At 36.9% G+C, this 20,393-nt stretch overlaps 1 pseudogene; it reads right to left on the bottom strand.

The window, feature by feature from the left end:
- Nucleotides 1-14,176: 14,176 nt before the first annotated feature.
- LOC143594906 (uncharacterized) lies at nucleotides 14,177-15,028 on the bottom strand (annotated as a pseudogene).
- Between the last annotated feature and the right edge of the window lie 5,365 nt (nucleotides 15,029-20,393).

Here is a 20,393-nt window from a genome sequence, read left to right as displayed (position 1 = left end):
CAACGATGTTCACATAGATATGCGCTAATCTATCCATTGAGTATGACTCGTTGATTGGTATGAAGTGAGCGGATTTCGTTAATCTATCCATGATAACCCGAATGACATTATGTTGTCGAGTTGTTTTCGGGATTTTGTGATGAAATCCATTGTTATTAACTTCCACTTCCAAACAGGAAGTTCGGGTTGCTGAAGCAATCCCGATGGCTTTTAGTGTTCAGCCTTGACTTTCAAACATGTTAGACATTTCGCAACATGCGAAACGATGTCCTTTTTCATCCCATTCCACCAGTAGTTCGTCTTGAGATTTTGGTACATTTTGTCACTACCGGGGTGCATTATGTACTTGGACTTGTGAGCTTCATTCATAATATTTTTACGTAAGTCCCCAACGATTGGTACCCAAATCCGGTTTCCCATTCTAAGGATACCATCGTCACCCTTGACTAGCGAGTCAATGGTGTCGTTACGTTTTTCGTCGGAGATCTTGTTTTCATTGATAGCTTGGAGTTTAGCAGATTTGATTTGTTTGATGAGATCAACTTGAAGTTCTAGTCTTAACGCTCGGACTCTTCTTGGCATTTCATGTTCTTTACGACTCAAGGTGTCAGCCACAACGTTGGCTTTACCTTCGTGATAAACGATTTCGCAGTCGTAGTCGTTTAAAGTTTCCATCCAGCGTCGTTGACGCATATTGAGTTCTTTTTGATCAAATATGTGTTTCAAACTTTTGTGATTGGTATACACGATAAATCTTACTCCATAGAGATAGTGCCTCCATATTTTTAAAACAAATATTATGGCACCTAACTCTAGATCGTGAGTTGTGTAGTTCTTTTCGTACGCCGTTTTCTGGTGCCGTCATCGCCGGAAAACCGGGATCTCGCCGGAAAAGCAAGATCTCACTCGTTTTCCACCGTTTTTCGTCCTATTCAATCCAGATCTGAGCTAGGGCGACCCCTAAGCTCATCTTTTGACCGCTTTATGCCCGATTCCATTCAGATCTCGTGACTTTAATGGGTTTGGTTGTCGGCTCGTCGTTTCGTCACTAGATCCAGCGGGTTTGGATCCATACAATATCATATTATCATTACCTCGGGTCAGGAATCGATTCTTCTTCTTGGTTTCGGTTTAGAGAAAGAGAGAGATGAGAGGGAACTTAAGTGTGTGTTTTTGATGGTGTATGGAATGAATGGAAATGAATGGATTATGGGTAAATTAAGGTTTATATATCATGGGACATGGGATTAAGCCCATGGTCTTTCTCCCTTCCTTATTAACCCAAGTTCATTACCCATATTAATTAACCCAACACAAGCCCAACTCATAATAACTCATATTTTATTTTATTAACCGAAACGAGAAAACGGGATGTTACAAGTCTTCCCTCCTTAAAGAGGTTTCGTTCCCGAAACCTAACTATTACTGAAACAAATCTGGATAAAACTTGCGCATCTCTTCTTCAACTTCCCAAGTGGCACCCGATACTTTACGATGCTTCCATATCACCTTTACCAAGTGAATGGCCTTGGGACGGAGTTGCTTTTCCTTGCGGTCAACGATCTCTACAGGCTGCTCGATATAGTTAAACTGTTCATCAACCTAAATTTCTACTAACGGCACATGTGACGTGTCATAAGCTAGACATTTCTTCATATGTGAAGCATGAAAGGTATGATGAATTCCTTCTAGCTCCTCGGGTAAATCGAGCTTGTAAGCTACTTCACCCACACGCTCAACAATCTTAAACGGTCCAATGTACCTGGGACTTAGCTTTCCTCTCTTCCTGAAATGATAATTCCCTTCCAGGGCCAGACCTTGAGCATCACATTGTCACCAACGTTGAACTCAATTGGTCGTCGTCGCTTATCAGCATATGAATTCTGTCGGTCTTGGGCAACTTTCATTCTCGCTTGACCTGATCGAACCTTGACAAGGTTTCTTACACAACTTCCAAACTTCCAATCTCCTTCTGACAAATCTCTCCCCAACACACAGGGGTTCTACAACGTCTACCGTATAACATCTCAAACGGTGGCATATCAATACTTGAATGGTAGCTGTTGTTATAGGAGAACTTTGCCAGATGTAGGTGATCATCCCAACTTCCTCCAAAGTCTAAAACACAAGCACGTAGCATATCCTCAAGGGTTTGGATAGTCTTTTCAGACTGCCCATTTGTTTGAGGATGATACGTCGTACTGATGTTCAATCTTGTTCCCATAGCTTCGTGGAATTTCTTCAAAAATCTTGAAATAAAGCGAGTATCTCTATCATACACGATCAATAACGGCACTCCGTGCGTAGCCACAACGTCTTTTATGAACACATTTGCTAACGTTTCTGACGAGATGGCTTCTCGCATAGGCAAAAAGTCAGCACTTTTCGTCAAACGGTCGGCAATCACCCAAATGGTATCATGTTGTTTACCTGTACGGGATAGCTTAGTTTTGAAATCCATGGTGACGTGTTCCCATTTCCATTCTGGTATCTCTAAAGGCTGCATCCTCCCATAAGGTTTTTGGTGTTCAGCTTTGACTTGTGATATACATCTATTTATACATCTCGAATCCCTTGTAAAGTTGTATTTCTTTAATGTTTCAAGTTCGGTTTAGTTCGTATTTAGTTCATCTTTTATTAATTTAGGTTTTGAGTCAAGTTTATTATATGTTTACGTGTTTTATATCTTTTGGTGTCTTGCATGTTAAACTTAATTCTTTCTATCTTTTCATGCGAAGTTTAAGTTCGTTTTGCTCGTTATTGATTACATGATTACTCCACTTAGAGTTCCGATTTGTTTTCATGTATATGATGGCTTGAAAGTTAAAGAAAAGAAGTTCTAGAAGTTACTTATCGTTGCTTGAGAGTCAAGGAAGAGATCTAACATAAACAAGCAACAAATAACAAGAACTAACAAAAAATCGTTGGAGCCCTCCCTAGAGCAAGCCGCGCCGCGCGGAGCCCAAGGACTAAGGGGGCCGCGCGGCGCCTAGAGCTCCCTGGTCATCCGTTTTTGCAAGTCCAAGCCCGTTTTTCGATATATAAACATATGGTTGCAAACCTAGCCGATTCTATGCTTTATTCTAGCCGATTTTGAGAGATAAAAGGTGTTTTGAAGCTAGGAATCAAGGAGGATCAAGAAGTCTTTCATACGGGTGTTCAAGGATCAATTGCAAAGGGTTTTATCGCTCTAACTTTCGTTCTTTGTTCATTATTTGTCATGTCTTTCCTCTTTGTTTTTAAGACTTGTTTAGGATTGTTTTCAATAATGATTCTAGGCTAGATTTCATGTCTACCTAGGTTTGATGAACATGTTTTGATACTTGATTTTTTGCTTTGGACTAATCTTTTGATTATGGTTTCGTTATTTTAATAGTAAAAGACATGATTTTGCTTTCATGATGCATATGAATGTTTATTATCTTGATTGATTGTTAATTATAGCTTCACATAGATCTTTTATCTCTTGATTTTGTTCTTTAGATTTAGGGTTTATGTTTAATCATTACTTGGTATTTTGATTATTGTGATTGAATGAGCCCATTAGATCATAGAAACTAGTTTATAGTTGGTTAGGGTAATGTTCTGCTAAATTCCAATAGCTGTAAGGTGAGGAGTTGTTCATGTCTCTTGGTCAATTGCATGCTAGGATAGATTAGTGACAATATTCTTGCTTATTGTGTTGATCCTTGTTCATGATGTCGTGTTTAGCTTATCAAGTTATCTAGGGCTTAGTGTTTCGTAAGATTACTTGCTTTAGATACTATTAATTAACCCTATTTGATAACCGTGAGGAAATCAATACAACTGATTGCTTAATAATCTAATATTCATTTTTTAGGATTTTACTTGATGCATTTGAGGGTCCTTTAGGGTTTGTTAGATGAATACGTTTAGAAATAAGTTTCCATATCATGTTATTTTTCCATTGCTTGATGATTGTTGATACATGGGATTCTTACCTAGGTAGATTCCTTCTCTGATTGGTTTCGATCTTGTGTTTAATTGCTTATTTCTCGTTGACTTGTTTATTTGCTTTCTTAGTTTAATTTTAGTTTAAAAAACCCCCTTTAAACATTAATAATAAGTAGTCGTGTCGTAAGTCGAGTCTAAATAGCTAATTAACGTAATTTATAGAGTCCTGTGGGTTCGATATTCCGGACTTACTTAGCTTTAGTACAATTGAACGGTTCACTTGCCTGTGTTTTGTGTAGTTGAGTCTAGTTTTTATTACTTGTTTAGTTTAGTTAATATTTAATTGACTGTTTCTAGCACATCGACTTGCAAGCAAGTTAAGCACTTACTGACATAATCTACTACATCATTCTTCATCCCTGGCCACCAGTAGTCTCTCTTTAGATCTGGGTACATCTTGGTGGATCCCGGATGAATCAAGTATTTTGACTTGTGAGCTTCATCTAAGATACAACCTCTTAGATTTCCATGGCGTGGAATCCACATACGGTCAAATCTAATCTTAACACCATGAGTGTTTTCATCAGCTCGTCTTGTTGTCCGACAATTCTTTCCTTCTTCCTTAGCCCTTCATCTGCAAGAACCTCAGACTGCTTCTTGACAATTTCTTCGAAGAGATCTGAGTTAATAATTAACTTATACGACCTTATGGTTGTAATGACTTCTTCATTCTTACGGCTTAGCGCGTCAGCGACCATATTAGCCTTAATAGGATGGTATTTGATATCACAGTCATGGTCCTTTATCAACTCCAACCATCGTCTCTGTCTCATATTCAGTTCCTTCTACTCAAAGAAATATTTCAAACTCTTATGATCAGTGTAGATAGTACACCTTGTACCATATAATAATGTCTCCATATCTTTAGAGCATGCACTACTGCTGCTAGCTCTAAATCATGCATCGGATAAGTACTCTCGTGAACTTTCAACTGTCTAGACGCATAAGCTATAACCTTCCCTCGTTGCAGTAACACGCAACCTAATCCACGATGCGAGGCATTAGTACAAACAACCAAATCCTCGTCACCATCGGGTAGAGCAAGGATTGGAGCCTGTGTGAGTCTTTTCTTTAATTCCTCAAAAGCCTCCCCCCCTGAAACTTACCCCAACTGAATACTACGGTCTTTCGGGTTATTCCGGTCAACGGTGCAGCTATCTTAGAGAAGCCTTCGATGAATCTCCTGTAATAGCCAGCCAAACCTAAGAAACTTCGTATATCGGTCGGGTTTTGCGGAGTCTTCCAGTTTGTTATCGCCTCAATCTTTGCTGGGTCCACGGTAATCCCTTCAGGATTTATCACGTGACCAAGAAACTACACTTCTCGGAATCAGAATGCGCATTTTGAAAACTTAGCTGACAGCTTATCTTCCTTCAAACCTCCAATATTTCTCTCAAGTGCTTAGCATGATCAGACTCTCTCCGTGAATAAATCAGTATATCATCAATGAAAATGATAACTGACTTATCTAACATCGGCCGACATACCCTATTCATCATGTCCATAAATGATGCAGGAGCATTCGTTAGACCGAACGACATCACGAGGAACTCGTAGTGTCCATACCGTGTTAGAAACGCTGTCTTAGAGACATCTTCCTCTTTCACCTTCAGCTGATGATAGCCTGATCTAAGGTCTATTCGTGAGAACCAACTCAAACCTTGCAGTTGATCAAACAAATCATCGATCCATCGCAACAGATATCTGTTCTTCACTGTAAGCTTGTTCAACTCTCGGCAATCTATACACATTCTCATACTTCCATCCTTCTTCTTAACGAACAACACCGGTGCAACCCACGGGGAAACACTCAGTCTTATAAAGCCTTTATCGAGGAGTTATTGTAGTTGGGACATCAATTCTTTCATCTCGGACGGTGTCAGACGGTAAGGTGCTTTCATGACGGGCTGGGCTCTTGGTATTAAGTCTATTTCAAATTCTATCTCACGCTCCGGTGGCAACCCCAGAAGGTCCTCAGGGAACACTTCTGGATAGTCGCACACAACGGGAACATATTTCACTTCTTTCGCCTCGACCGTAGCTTTGACAACAGACGCCAGGTAAGCACCGCACCCTTGCCTTAACAATCCTTCGGCTTTTATCATCGAAATGACATTAAGCCCTGAACTTTCTTTATCACCATAAAACGTAACTGTACCACCATCCAAGGATCTTAACCTTATCAATCTACTCTTACACACTATATGAGGCTCAAACTTAGATAGTCAATCCTTTCCCAAAAACACATCGAACCCTCCTAAGGTCATGACATACTAAGTAACAGGGAACTCATGTCCCTTTAATTCTATCTTACAGTCCTTAACCATTCTTATTATTCTAACTGAGGTCTCACTCGTGGTTTCTACTTTAAAGGTTTTAGGCACACGACAACATTTCATTTTTTCTTACTTACTAAATGTCATAGCTACAAAACTTCTATTCACACCCGAATCAAACAATACTGAAGCAGAAATACCGTTCACTAGAAACGTACCTGTAACAACCTCAGGGATCTGCTTAGCTTGTTCCTAAGTCAGCATGTAGGCTCTAGTCCTTGGCCTTACTTGTTCAGCATCCTTTTCCTCACTTCCCCCAGCTTCACAACTAGTGCAAGCCCTTGCTAGGAGACCGGTCTGCCTGCGCCTATAACACGTGGGCTTTGCATGGCAATCCTGGGCAAAGTGACCCATCTTTCCACATTTGTAACAAGCATTCGACCCTAGCTTGCACTCCCCTTCATGGGACTTTCCACATTTATGGCACACGTCAGAACCAGTACCCCACTTGCACTCACCAGTGTGCATATTACCACAAGTCTTGCACGACCTCTTCTCTCACACTTTCTGTCTCTTATCTTTAGGGTTCCATGATTGAGTACCGGGTCGTTTAGGAGGAACAACCCATTTCTTCTCTTTCTTATCTTCCACCACCACCTCATCCACAGCCAAATCATCACAAACCAGCTCTGCAAGTTCGACAGCAGAGTCAAAGGTAGCATGTTTACTTGTCTTGACCGAAGTGCGGACGTTCTGGGGCAATACTCTTATGTAGCAATTGTTCCTTTTAGCTTCAGTATTCACCATGTCAGGCACCAATATGGACATGCGATTGAATTCAGTAGTGTACTCGTGGTGTGTCATCTTACCCGCCTTCAAGTTTAGAAACTTCATCTCAGCCCTTTCAATCTCGGAATCAGCACAGAACCTTCTCATCACTAACTCCCTTAGGTCATCCCATCTCATTGCCTTGACTTCTTCTCGAGTCCTTATCTGCTCCACCGACTCCCACCAGTACATAGCTTCATCTCCGAACGATTAGTTGGCATAACCCACTGCTAGGCAGGACGACACTCGCTAATTCGGATAACCTTGTCTATGGCGGTTATCCACCGGAGAGTAGCGATTGCGTCTCCTAAACCAGCCAGCTTCGGCGGTTCACAACCTTTGAAGGACTTGTAGTTACATCCGTCTCGGCCACTCTTTCTGTCATCAACCTTCACGGATCGAACTTCACTTGAATCACCTTTCTCTCATTCATAATCTTTCTTACCATTGTCGCTAGACCTTTCAACAGTTCTTACATGACTTACTGCAAACTTTTCAGGATTCAAGTTCTTCACTGCAGCTGCTATAGCTTGAGTAATGGCGGCTTGAACAACAGGGTCAAGTTGATACTCTTCGTTGTTGCTCGGATTTCGACCAGCTGCACTTCCTTCTTCCCCGGTGTTAGTGGCTGTTCTTACAGAAGGTTCTCGGACAATACGTGGCCTGCCAAGACGTCCCGTACGACCTCCAACGGTCTTCCTTACTCCAGCCATTTGTATTCTATAAGGAAACACAAACATTATCACTCAAGGAACTATTTATTACAAGGATATTAAGGCTAACAGGTAATAACAGTGGCCGGCTGTGATTAGCTGATCACATTACTTTCCGTGTCCTATACACTTCCCCTTATGAGTCTATTTGTGCTAAGTTCTACTTTTAAACAGTTGATCAATCTGATAATCAATTAATCCTATCCCTAACATTCACATATACTTTCTTTAGCAATTAAGCTAACATTATCATACATTATTTAATCATACCTTTACCCTTACTGAGCTTGCTTGAGTGATATATGGCTATCTTGAACCGGCATCTACTTTCTTTTCTTACTTAAATCTCATTCTCCGTTCGAGTCTAAGCATGAAGGATGCTTAATTCTCTCGAACTTATGCTTTGATACCAACTTGTAGGCCCCGACACCGGTGCCCTACTTTAGCATTGGATTTACTTATAAACACAGTTCTAAATATCAGAGTTAATTAAAACTTTCGCGGAATAAATAAAGCTTCAATCTTTCATTACAAACATTCGATACTTGTCTTTAATACGAAACATAAATGGTTTTTAAAACAACATAACAAAACTTCTTTGGATGCCAGTCCCTTCAATCCTGCCATGTGTCCTTTTCTCAAGCCAACTACTTCAATCTATTCACCTGCGTGCATACTAAAAGTCAGCTACGCTGAGTGAGTTCTAGTTAATACAGGTAACATACACTACATTCACATACTTGCATACATACGCATCCGAAGATACATATACATACTTAGCTTTTTACCTTTCTTCATACTTTCATACATACATACATACATACATATATACATACATTTCGTCCTATAACCTTCGCAGATATTATTAGGGTCTGTTCGCTTCATTCGCAGATATTATTAGGATCTGTTCCCTACATTCGCAGATATTATTAGGGTCTTTTCCCTTGATTCGCAGATATTATTAGGGTCTGTTCCCTACATTCGCAGATATTATTAGGGTCTGTTCCCTACATTCGCTCTACCATACTTTCATACTAACATTCATACAATTTCATACATACTCTGCTTTATCATTCATTCATAAACAATTACATATTCTAACACTTACCTCCCTTGGCGATACGTGCAATATTCGAAGATCGTTCATGTACCGACAAGCTTTCATCCATATTCACATTATAATATCTATCACATATATCATCCATGCATACACTTACCAGTCAAGGTAAGTGTATTAACTAATCACATTGAGTATGCACATAGCCCCGAAACATAACAAGGAAATGGGGCTAGAAACTCACCCGTTAATAGTTATTCATTTCTTTAGCTATGCGCGACTAACTGTATAACAATTACACGTATCAATTTAACTATCATGACCCATATTGTGTTTCTAGTTTAATGATAACCCTCAGCGAACAGGGGTCCGTGAGGCAGCGCCCCTGGCTGCAGGGTTCTAGGGGCGGCAGCACCTAGCAGGGTCCAAGGGGCAGAGTCCCTGGCTGGGGTCGAGCCGCCAGGTCAGCTTGGAAAAATTTTATTTCTATTAACTGTCTTAACACATTTTTCACTAGAATTCTTAATTATTATTTTATCTGTTAACTCATAAAGTTAGAGGGCTCCTTTGTAATTAATCCATTTTTTTCTAAGTCCAGGGACCTTTCAGTCATTCTTTCAAACTTAATTCGTTATCCAGTTCGCTAACGAATGAGGTTCATTCGTTACTCCTTAACTTATAACGAATTGACCCTCATAACGAAGTGGTCCTTATAACGAACTGGTCTTTATAACGAGCTGGCCTTTATAACGAAATGGTCTTTATAACGAACTGGCCTTTATAACGAACTGGTCTTTTTAACGAATGACCCTCTATGACGAATGAACCTTCTAACGATTGAGAGTTCATTCGTTATCTCTCTGTAACGAACTGCTGCTAATTTGTTATTTTTCCTTAACGAATGGGCATAACGAACTGATGCTAATTCGTTATTCTTCCGTTAACAAATTAGGGTTAGGTCAGAGACATTCCCTGACATTTTGACATTCCTCGTACGCCATTTTCCGGCGCCGTCATCGACGGAAAACCGGGATCTTGCCGGAAAAGCGAGATCTCACTCATTTTCCATCGTTTTTCACCGTTTTCCGTCCCGTTCAATCCAGATTTGAGCTAGGGCGACCCCTAAGCTCATCTTTTGATCAGTTTATACCCGATTCCATCCAGATCTCGTGACTTTAACGATTTAGGGTGTTGACTCGTCGTTTCGCGACTAGATCTAGCGGGTTTGGATCCATACAATATTATACTATCATTACCTCGGGTCGGGAATCGATTCTTCTTCTTGGTTTCGGTTTAGAGAAAGAGAGAGATGAGAGGGAGCTTAAGTGTGTGTTTTTGATGGTGTATGGAATGAGTGGAAATGAATGGATAATGGGTAAATTAAGGTTTATATATCATGGGTCATGGGCTTAAGCCCATGGTATTTCTCCCTTCCTTATTAACCCAAGTCCATTACCCATATTAATTAACCCAACACAAGACCGACTCATAATAACTCATATTTTATTTTATTAATCGAAACGAGAAAACGGGATGTTACAGGTACGACGAGGGTGGAGGTGCAATAGGGGATGATGGTGAGCAGCTTGATGATGATGATGATGATGACGATGATGATGATGATGATGATTAAGAGCCAAATGATGATGATGACTATTACTGTTAATATTATTGTTGTTGTTGTTGTTGTTATTATTATTAACATATTATTACTATTATTATTATATTTATTATTTATTAAAATAAGATTACTAAAATACCCTTGCCAACCAACAATCAACTGACGGTCAACTAACGGTAGGAGTCAAAAAACCCGCCTGAGAAACATCCAATGGTACAACATGCGCAAATTCTTTTTCAATGGTCAATCCATCTCGCGATGATATATTCCAGGGAGGCAAACGGTAATTTTCTCTTTAATCATTTAATATTTATAATTTAGTTATATTTATTTTAAGCTTCCCGTGAATCACGCGGATTCTAAAGCTAGTTATATTATATTTAAATTGATATGAACAATCACAGTCGTGGACGAAAAGCTTCGTCAAATTGACATATGGGGTGAAGGCTGATGATTTTTCATGGGCTTACAGTCTCAAACTTATTGTTTCACATTAGCTGTCTAAAACAATTTTTTGTGGAGATTACCTCTTTTGATAGTTTTTCATCTTAACTCTTAATATGTTCAATAATAAAACATCAAGGTATTTTTTGTATGCATGAATGGTAAGCAAAATTGAATGATTATTTAAAAACGAGAAAAAAAGTGTTTGGCTGGTCAATTAAATAAAATCACGTATTACACAACGGATCTTATTCTCTCTAAAAAAATCAAACTCATTCATTCGTACGCCCCTCTTTTTTTCTCATCCAATTACCTCTTTCACCTGATTTTCTCGACACCACCATCACCGTAATCCTTGTTGCCGCCACCCTCAACACCACAACCGTCATCTTTACCACTTTTTTACTTTGGTTTAACTTTCTTAATGTTGAGGCAGCGGTACACTTGTCATTTTTATTTCATTCGTGTTTTATTGTCTACCAAACTACACAAAGTAATTATTCATTTCATTCCATTGTCCATTTTATTCCCTCATACATTTTATTAACACATGCCAAACAAACTCCAACGTCCAAGAATTTATTAGTTTTCTTCTTTCTTTTGTCCAAAACATCTTGGATTCCATGATTTATTATTAGTCTTAACTCATGTAGTTGTGTGGAATGGTGTTTGGTTGTCGTGTTACATGATCGATGTCGAAAGGTCAATCAAAAACATTTATAAAATACTTTTTCTAGCAAGTGCAAGTAAGATGTCAAATCCACAGGGAATCAGTAGAAAATGCTAATCAAGTTTAATGTTTTTAAATTAATTATACTAGGGTGGACAAACGATGTCAAGCAGATTAAATAAGGATTTGGTTGTAAACAATTTGAGAAAAGTAACCAAACTCCAGGTTTCAGGTTGTGAAGCAGACTAGACCCATTAAACCTATTAGGAAAACTTTTTTAATTACACCTATAATCAAAAGACTATATATTTGACATTGCTGATTATCAGGACTATACCCGAACAATTGCCTTGGTTGAATAATAACATAATTGATTACCAGTTTTAGGGTTTGAAAAATGTAAGTAATTTAATGGCTAAAGATAAACAGCTCAATGACTCTAAGAACTTATTTCTAAAAGTTGATGACCACAAATCAATAACTGATAAAATCACAAAACATTAAATTACGAAAAACTGTTGAATGCATAAACAAATATAAAAGGTAAATCAACCGAATGATTGATCAACTCTAGTTCCAATGTAAAGATTCAAATACAAAAAGTCTTACTTACAAAAACAACCCTACTACCGGAGATGGTCACAAGCGGTTTAGCCTTGCATCTTGATCTTGAATAGTTTCAGCGATTGTTGAACATATGATAACGTCGATGATTATGATGATTGGAAGGTGTTATGATGGTGGAGAATTGCCCCAAAATCGTCTTTGGCGGCTAGGGTATGAATGAATATCGATGTTAGGGTTTTTTCTCTTTGAATATGGAAAAAAAAAACAAGCCAAAACCAAGGATCCCGTCAGACCAGGCCGTAGCCTACGGCCTGGTCACCGTAGCTTACGGCGGAGCCGTAGGCTACAGCCTTCATGTTCTGCCTTACGGTCATCATAAGCTCAGCCAAACCCGTAGGCTACGGTCTGGTACCCGTAGACCACGGTTGCTACAGTACCAACTATTATAAATTTTCATTTTCTTAAATCTTTTTCACCGTTTTGAGCCCCCCTGTTGCTTCCTTTCTTCCCAAACTCGATTCCTCCCCACTCTAAGAGCTCCAAATTAGTTCCTTTAAGCTCCAAACACTTGCAACAAATAAACCACTCAAAGTACTCGTGTTCGTTATACATAAACAATCAAAACGCACAATATCAAACACTTAGAACACATTCTTTTACCCGTACATCATTACATATAGCTTTAACCCATTTCGTTGCAAAAACTTCTTCATAACAAGTAATCATTTACATGATTAACATTCCAGTTAAGAAACTAGAAAAACTAGCCATTTACATGATTTACATTCTAATTAAGAAAATTGAAAAGAAAAGGAAAAAAGGTTAATCGGTTGGGACTTGAAATTGGTTTTCATGAGTTTCTAACAAGCTAGTAGTTTTATTTGATGGTATGGTTTTGTGCTACCCGTTTTATAACAAATAATTATTATGGAGTCCATTGCAACATTTCTCAAAATTAATACTGAGTTTTTCAAAACACTAGTAACACAAGGAAAGACAAATTTAATAAGGTTAACATGACAAATTTGATGGTGTTTGTGTACAAGCACGCAGCTATATTACATAACTATAAATTAAAGATAATGCAGCTATTTTACATAACTAAAAACTCACGATATTGCAGCTATATTACATAACTATAAACAATAAAGTCATTGTTCACAAGCTCATTACTCCTCTTTATCGCTTGTTAATGAATTACCTGAAAGTTTAAATATATACGAAAACATAGACGGTGTCGATTCATAATTTTTGCAAAGCATTTTATCAGACACGATGTAGTGTATAATGTATTAAGCACATTACCATTTGTATTTGCCAAACTGAAATTTGAGACATATAAACACATTTAATCTAGCTTAAAACAGGCAATTTGACTGTATAGTAACTTTGAAAAAACTAAATGTATGCACCTATTGGTATATTCACCAGGTCATGTTTATATATCAAAAGATGAATTTAAGCTTACAAAAACAATAACCATACCCAGTAAAATCCCACAAATAGCAATGCTATATGCAGGGTTTTGGGGAGAGTGTGGGATGTAGGGAAAAAAATAGAGAGGTTGCTTCCAGAGACCCTCGGCACCGAAAAGTCAAAATCCATATGTATTTTACACAATATAAAAATACAGAGTTCAACACAACACCTATAGACATTAGAGAAAATAAAAAATTATATTAAATAATCATAACATTAGTCATAGTGAATTTAAGCTTATATTTGCTCAATTTCAACCCTACCACATCTGTTTGTTAAAAATCATCAAAAATGAGTAAAATAATGTTTTGTTTTCTGGATGTTACATGGTATAAGCATGTTTGGTTGTTGGTTCATTATCTAGTACAAAATCATAAACAAAGAAAATGCGAATTAGAATCAATTTGTAAATGTCACACTTTCTTGAAATCATAATTTGAAAGTTAAAGGCATGTTCCACTAATAATGCCACCAAAATAACATCTAAAAGATAAGCAAAACTAGTGCATACTATATATAAAAAACATAATATAATAATGTAATAAACTAACCTTGTTGCAGTTTAGATCCTTCATAAGAAAACAACCTCACTGCATTTTTGTAGCTTAGATCAGCAAATTCTTCTTTAGACAAATCAAGCAAAGATGCAACATAAGACAACACAAAGTGAATATTAGCTGGATGATTAACCATCTTTTTCGGGTCACCATTATTTTCATCTTCTTCCACCAAAAAAATGGATTCTGACCCGCTCACTTTTGGCACCGCATCTGGAGCATCCGTCTCCAATAACAGCCTATCGAAAGGCACCGCTTTCAGGATCTTCTTCACCTTCGATTCCTCCATTCCCATAAGATGACCCGAGAACGAAAAATACGCTCCAAGTTTAACAAACTCAGGAACCATCTCCGCAGACCCTATATACGAGTGCAAGATTACACCCTCAGGAAACGGGCCGACAGATTTCATAATATCAATAAGTTCACCAAACGCGCATACACAGTGAACCGAAGCTGGCCGTTTAAGTTCTTTAGCGAGTTGAAGCTGCACACTAAATGTTTGAACTTGATCTGCAAAATCAGTTTTCTCTCCGTATGAGCCTTTGTCTAAACCGATCTCGCCTACTGCAGCCGAAGGGTTTGCGTCCAAGAGTTCACGTAAGGTTATTAGCTAGTTGGTGGTTCGGTCTGCAATGAACCACGGGTGGAGCCCGAATGATGGGATTATGCACGGGTAGGTGCCACTCATCTGCTTCACTATATGCCAGTCGTTTTCACAGATACCATTGACTGCAAAATGATGTATGTTGTGTTCTAGAGCGGTTTCGATGAGCTTCGGGACTTTGTTGAAGATTCTCGGGTCTTGTAGGTGACCGTGAGCATCAAAGAGTTTAATCATGGCTCACTTTCTTGATAGTTGGTGGATTTTTCCTGTTGTATGAGCAGTTTTTAATAGCAACTAGTGTACAGAACCCGTTGCGTTAACGCATTGTAGCGACACACATTTGGTAGGTATCGGTTACTATTGTCATGGTCCCGGGATATAATCCATAAATAAAACTGTAAACGCACAAAGCAGTTCAGAACTAGCATGGCTTATGCTAAAAAGATTAACATCTTTAAAAAAAACAAACACAAGACCGGCTCAGAAAAAAGTAGTAAGTAAACGACACTAATTTCAAAAGCTTATAATCCTGTTTATCATTGAAAGCAGAATCAATCCAAAAAGCTTATAATCCTGTTTATCACTTTCTCAATTTCAAATTGAAAAAGAAAAAAAAAGTATGATGAATTAGAATTGAGGTCGAAACCAGCTCCAACTCGATTTCTAACATGATTGGCTAAAGCATGGCAATAATAAAATTGGCACAAAAACACAATTGTTGAGAGTATTTTTTTACCTGTAAGGATATCCACCGAGTTAAAAAGTCAAAAGGATCGGATGAACAAGAATAGGATGTCTTAATCGTTCATATTATCATATCCACTAGGGGTTATTTACTAAACACCATCATGCATTTGATTGGTAAGGGTTGAATGGTTGATTTCGTTATCACACATAAAATAACACTCACACTCATATAACTTAAAATAAATTAACATATTAAAGAAAACAAATACAAGTTATGATTATGGCGACACGAAGTCGGTTGATATTAGTTAACTTCTTTATAGTATTGACAGTTTGACACTAAATCTAAAGTTAAATTAGTAAACGCGCACAATACCAGCATAGCTTATGATACATATAGATAACATGTTTAAAACAATGTTTATTCGGCAAGTAAAACTCGGGCGTTGGAAAAACGAGTCGATGCTCAGTAGATTACGTTTGTTACGGGACCGCAAATAAAGCATTTTTTTACATATTTAAAGCAATACCATATTTAATATCGGATGGGGGTGGCACGTGCTAATATCGCTACGTGACCCAATAAAGGCTTTGAGATACCAAACATCAATATTTATTTAGTAGAGTACTTAAAGACTTGTAAAATATGGTTTTCGAAGGAAAAAAAATTGTTTTTGAAAATTCAGTCCAATCATCGAACATGTTCACCAGTCCAACCAATAACTGATCGGTTCAAACAAAAAACGGCTAAATACCAGGTTGGTTCCATGGACGGCTCTCGGTCCTATTTTGTCGTTAAAAGAGTGATTTTAGATACATTCTATATTTACATCAATATGCATAATACACAGATAAATTAACTTATATGATACTGGGGTCAAACTGTCGATAAATCTTTTTTCTTCGTATGCTCATTTCCCTCTTCGGATCCTATTCATGCAACATTTTCTCTATCGTTCTTTATAGAGGATAAGTGGAGGAGGGACGATATGGTAAACAAGAAAAAAATGAATGGGTGGATATGGTGTGTCTGAGATGGAGATGAATGATGAGCAAAAGACATGTCCTGAATGAGGGAAGGAACAAAGGAGCGAGAGAAGGAACACGGGAGAGCAAGGGCACCACCCAGTTCTAGACTTCTATCAAGACCCGAGGCTCGGGAGAGCAAGAGCACGGGAGACATTATGTCTCCTCTTTGTTACATATTATTTTAGATCTACCGACCTATAAGTCAATTACACACATCATCACCTTTGTTGTATTCATAAATCTTTACCGAACAAACCCCTCAAATCATAGTCTGAGACTCTATGTGATCACATGCGCAATTATAAGAATCATCGTCACCAACATACAAACCTTTTATTAGTAAATAAATGAAGTGTGTTATTGGTATATTTATTTGCAAAATCATATCTTCGGTTAAAAACCTAAATATTGGTTTTTGTAAATGTTGTGATCTTGATGTGAGGACGTTCATGTGGGAGTGAATCTCTCTAACAAATGATCAATGCATGTTTGCTTGATTTATCATGCTTGTTTAGCATGTACTCAGTATGCCTAGGACTCATTAAGAAAGTGTTCTCAAGTTCCAAGTAGTGTATACATGTTTTGACATATAATATATGCTTAATCAACATGACATTTTATGAAAAGCGGGTATCCATATTTTTAAGAAGATACAACATTCGAGCATTAAACATGTCTATGCACGGGCTGTTAGATATTAATTTAATATTTTTATGTAATGTTTATCTTTAATTATGTTCATTATATTAATGGCTTTTTTTTTGGTTACACGACTCGTATTAAAAATTACAAATTTATGCAACCAACAAAATAAAAATTAAAAGTAAGAACAATCGTATATCCTTACACTAAACGATTAGATAACAAAAAAAATTATAAAAAAATCAGTCGTATTGATCTATATAATTCATATAGGTCTATACTCTATAAAAGCACATGTTTCATATTCCCTGACTTACATAAGTTCGCATCTATCTATACATCTTATTGGTGTAAGGTTATGTCTGGATAGTCGGAGCCATGCTATATGGTTAGCTTGACTTACGAGTTTGCATGGAAATATTGACCTTCTAGCTTAAAAATGGGTTAACATGGATCATTTCTAAAAAAAGGGGTTGATATGGGTGTGGGGATGGCAATGGGTCGGGTTTAGGTATTCCCAAACCCATACCCGGTTATGAAAGTCCGTTCCAAACCCGTCAGGTTTTAATTGCGTAATTATCCGTCGGGTTTCGGGTTTTCCCATCGGGTTTCGGGTTTCTTATCGGGTTTTGATAAAATACCCGTCGGGTATACCCGACTCAAACCCGCTAGGTTTCTACCTGGTTTTGACAAAATATAACTAATCGATTACAAAGATGGTTACTATAAATATAAAATGTTTCAAATAATTGACATAAACAAGTTCCGACAAATAATATATTTGGAATATAGTGTATATATATATAATAAGCGTTATCGGGTACATCAGGTATATAATCGGGTAAATGGGTTTATGTTATCGGGTAATCGGGTATATTAGAAATCCCAAACCCGTCCCAAACCCACGAAGAATTTCAAAACTAATCACAAACCCGACCCAAACCCTAATGGGTCAGGTAAAACCCGTCCCATTTATGTCGGGTTTCGGGTATTACTCGCCTCATAGAACGAGTTAGATCAGTGTGTGATCGAGAAAATTTTTTTGTACTAAAAGGGGTTAGAACTTAGAAGTGTGGATAAAAATGATAAAAGTGATATGGGTGGCTATTTCACTTCCTGCTATGACTTCAATGGCCGATAGAAATGATAAATTTCATGCTTATGCAAAATCCGATGGTTGGAATGGTAATTGTGTTTTAGAAGTGTGGATTCATGACACCATACCACACGACTAAAATACGGCATACCCAGGTTCATGATTGGTCACTAGCTGGTATGGTGTGAACTATTTTCACTAAAGAAACTTCATTCATTTGTGGCTCATGATTGGTCACTAGCTGGTATGGTGTGAACTATTTTCACTAAAGAAACTTCATTCATTTGTGGCTCACTAGCTGGTATGGTGCGGTTACTCTCAGAGTGGCTTTCTTGAAATTGGGGCTTAAAGTTGGTGCATTTACTTTGGGTTTTGATGTACTTACTATTGAGGGTGTTAAAGAAGCTTGTGAACTTGGTGGTGCCCTAATGGTTGAATCATCTGATGAAATATTGTTTTCAAGTGTATTTATGTGACTGTAACATAAGAAATGACAATGTTTCTTGTAATTTGTAAATATCCATTTCAGTTATTTTTCAATTTTATTATTGGAATTATCTTTTTATTACTATTATAACTATAAATATATAGTTATTCTATTATTGCTAGTATCATCACTATTTTTAATATTATACTTATTAATATAAACAAGGTTTATAACCCGTGCGTTGCCACGTGTAATGTGTCACACTCCGAAAACCTTAATCAAGGCAGTAGAAGACGTTAACTAAGTCGTTCGGGTCGTGATATATGCCGACAGCCAATTATAATAGAGAAAAATATTTATCAATAAATGTTTAACTTTTATTTAATAAAAATATTTATTAAATGACAAAGTTTTACACGTGCTACTGCACGGTTTATTAAAATCCCGGTTTCTACAATATTTAAACACAAATCCAATGCTCTCTTTTCCTTGTCCTCTCGAAGGCATCACTTACCTGAAAAGTATATTAAAATAAACGTCAGCACAAATGTTGGTGAGTTATCTTTATTGAAAATAATATATATATATATATATATATATATATATATATATATATATATATATATATGTATATTATAATGGAAATAACACAATCGAACTTTCTATTCAAGTCATCATAAAAATCATAATAAACAATATTATATCAACTTATCAAGAAATATATTAAACGAGTACATATAAATTCTTACCTACAATGGTTCAACGACCATTCTTTTTATCATCTATTACCATAAGCAACGATAGTAAATATTTTTTTTACCGTTCTTTTAACATGGTAATTATATCTTTAAAACTTATAATAAAACATAGCATTTTATCTTTTAACAAATCGTACTGTTGTAAACTAGCAAGGAATATAACAAGTGTATGACTATCAAAATTGATAACTTGATACCTATCATACTTAAAATATTCACACTTTTAACCCAACGCGATTGGAAGTGGGGGTGTGGGGGGGGGGGGTCACCCCAATAGATCTACTAATATTTTTTGCCTTTATTAATTCGGTAACAATTATTTAATCAATTGTTGAGTCATCCCACTTTTTACACTGTTTGTGTAAAATAAAATGCTTTATAAAAGTTTCAATAAAAATCAGTAGAAAGAACATACTTTCCCCCCTAAACACATAAAAACATTTCTAAAACGAGTGGTCGATAGAGAAACTCACGGCTTGAAGATTTTCGTTCCAAAATTTGCGTGTCCAATATTAGTACTCGTTTTGTTAATAAAACTTGGTTTGAGTTTTAGTTTATAAAAGTCTTTTATTTGTTAACCCTAGTCTAATGTCCACACAAGCACATAAGCAGGTAAATTCCTATTAAGTTAACGAGTAAGTATTGTTCGGGTTTCGTTAACTATTGTCTTAATAACTAAAGTAAATAATAAATAAAGAAAATATATAAATATAATAAATATTAAAGTTTCAGTTGCTGAAAAGTTTTACGAAAATATTAATTTATTATTTTTTAAATTGATCTTGTTGGTTTTGCGTTTAAAAACAAACCGTTCGACTTTTTGTATAGAAAATATCTTTTAAATCTTGGAAAACACTTGTTACATATATATTAGTTAAGTTTTAGAAGTTATTTCACAAAAATATATTATTTTTCATTTTTGTTAATATTTTCTTAAAATAACAACTTTTAACTTATTTC

The sequence above is a fragment of the Bidens hawaiensis genome, unplaced genomic scaffold (assembly GCF_021521415.1).
Source record: "Bidens hawaiensis isolate Kalapana, Puna unplaced genomic scaffold, B.hawaiensis_p1.1 tig00044297_1, whole genome shotgun sequence".
NCBI classification, from domain to species: domain Eukaryota; kingdom Viridiplantae; phylum Streptophyta; class Magnoliopsida; order Asterales; family Asteraceae; genus Bidens; species Bidens hawaiensis.
This window is presented reverse-complemented; position numbering and strand designations above follow the sequence as displayed.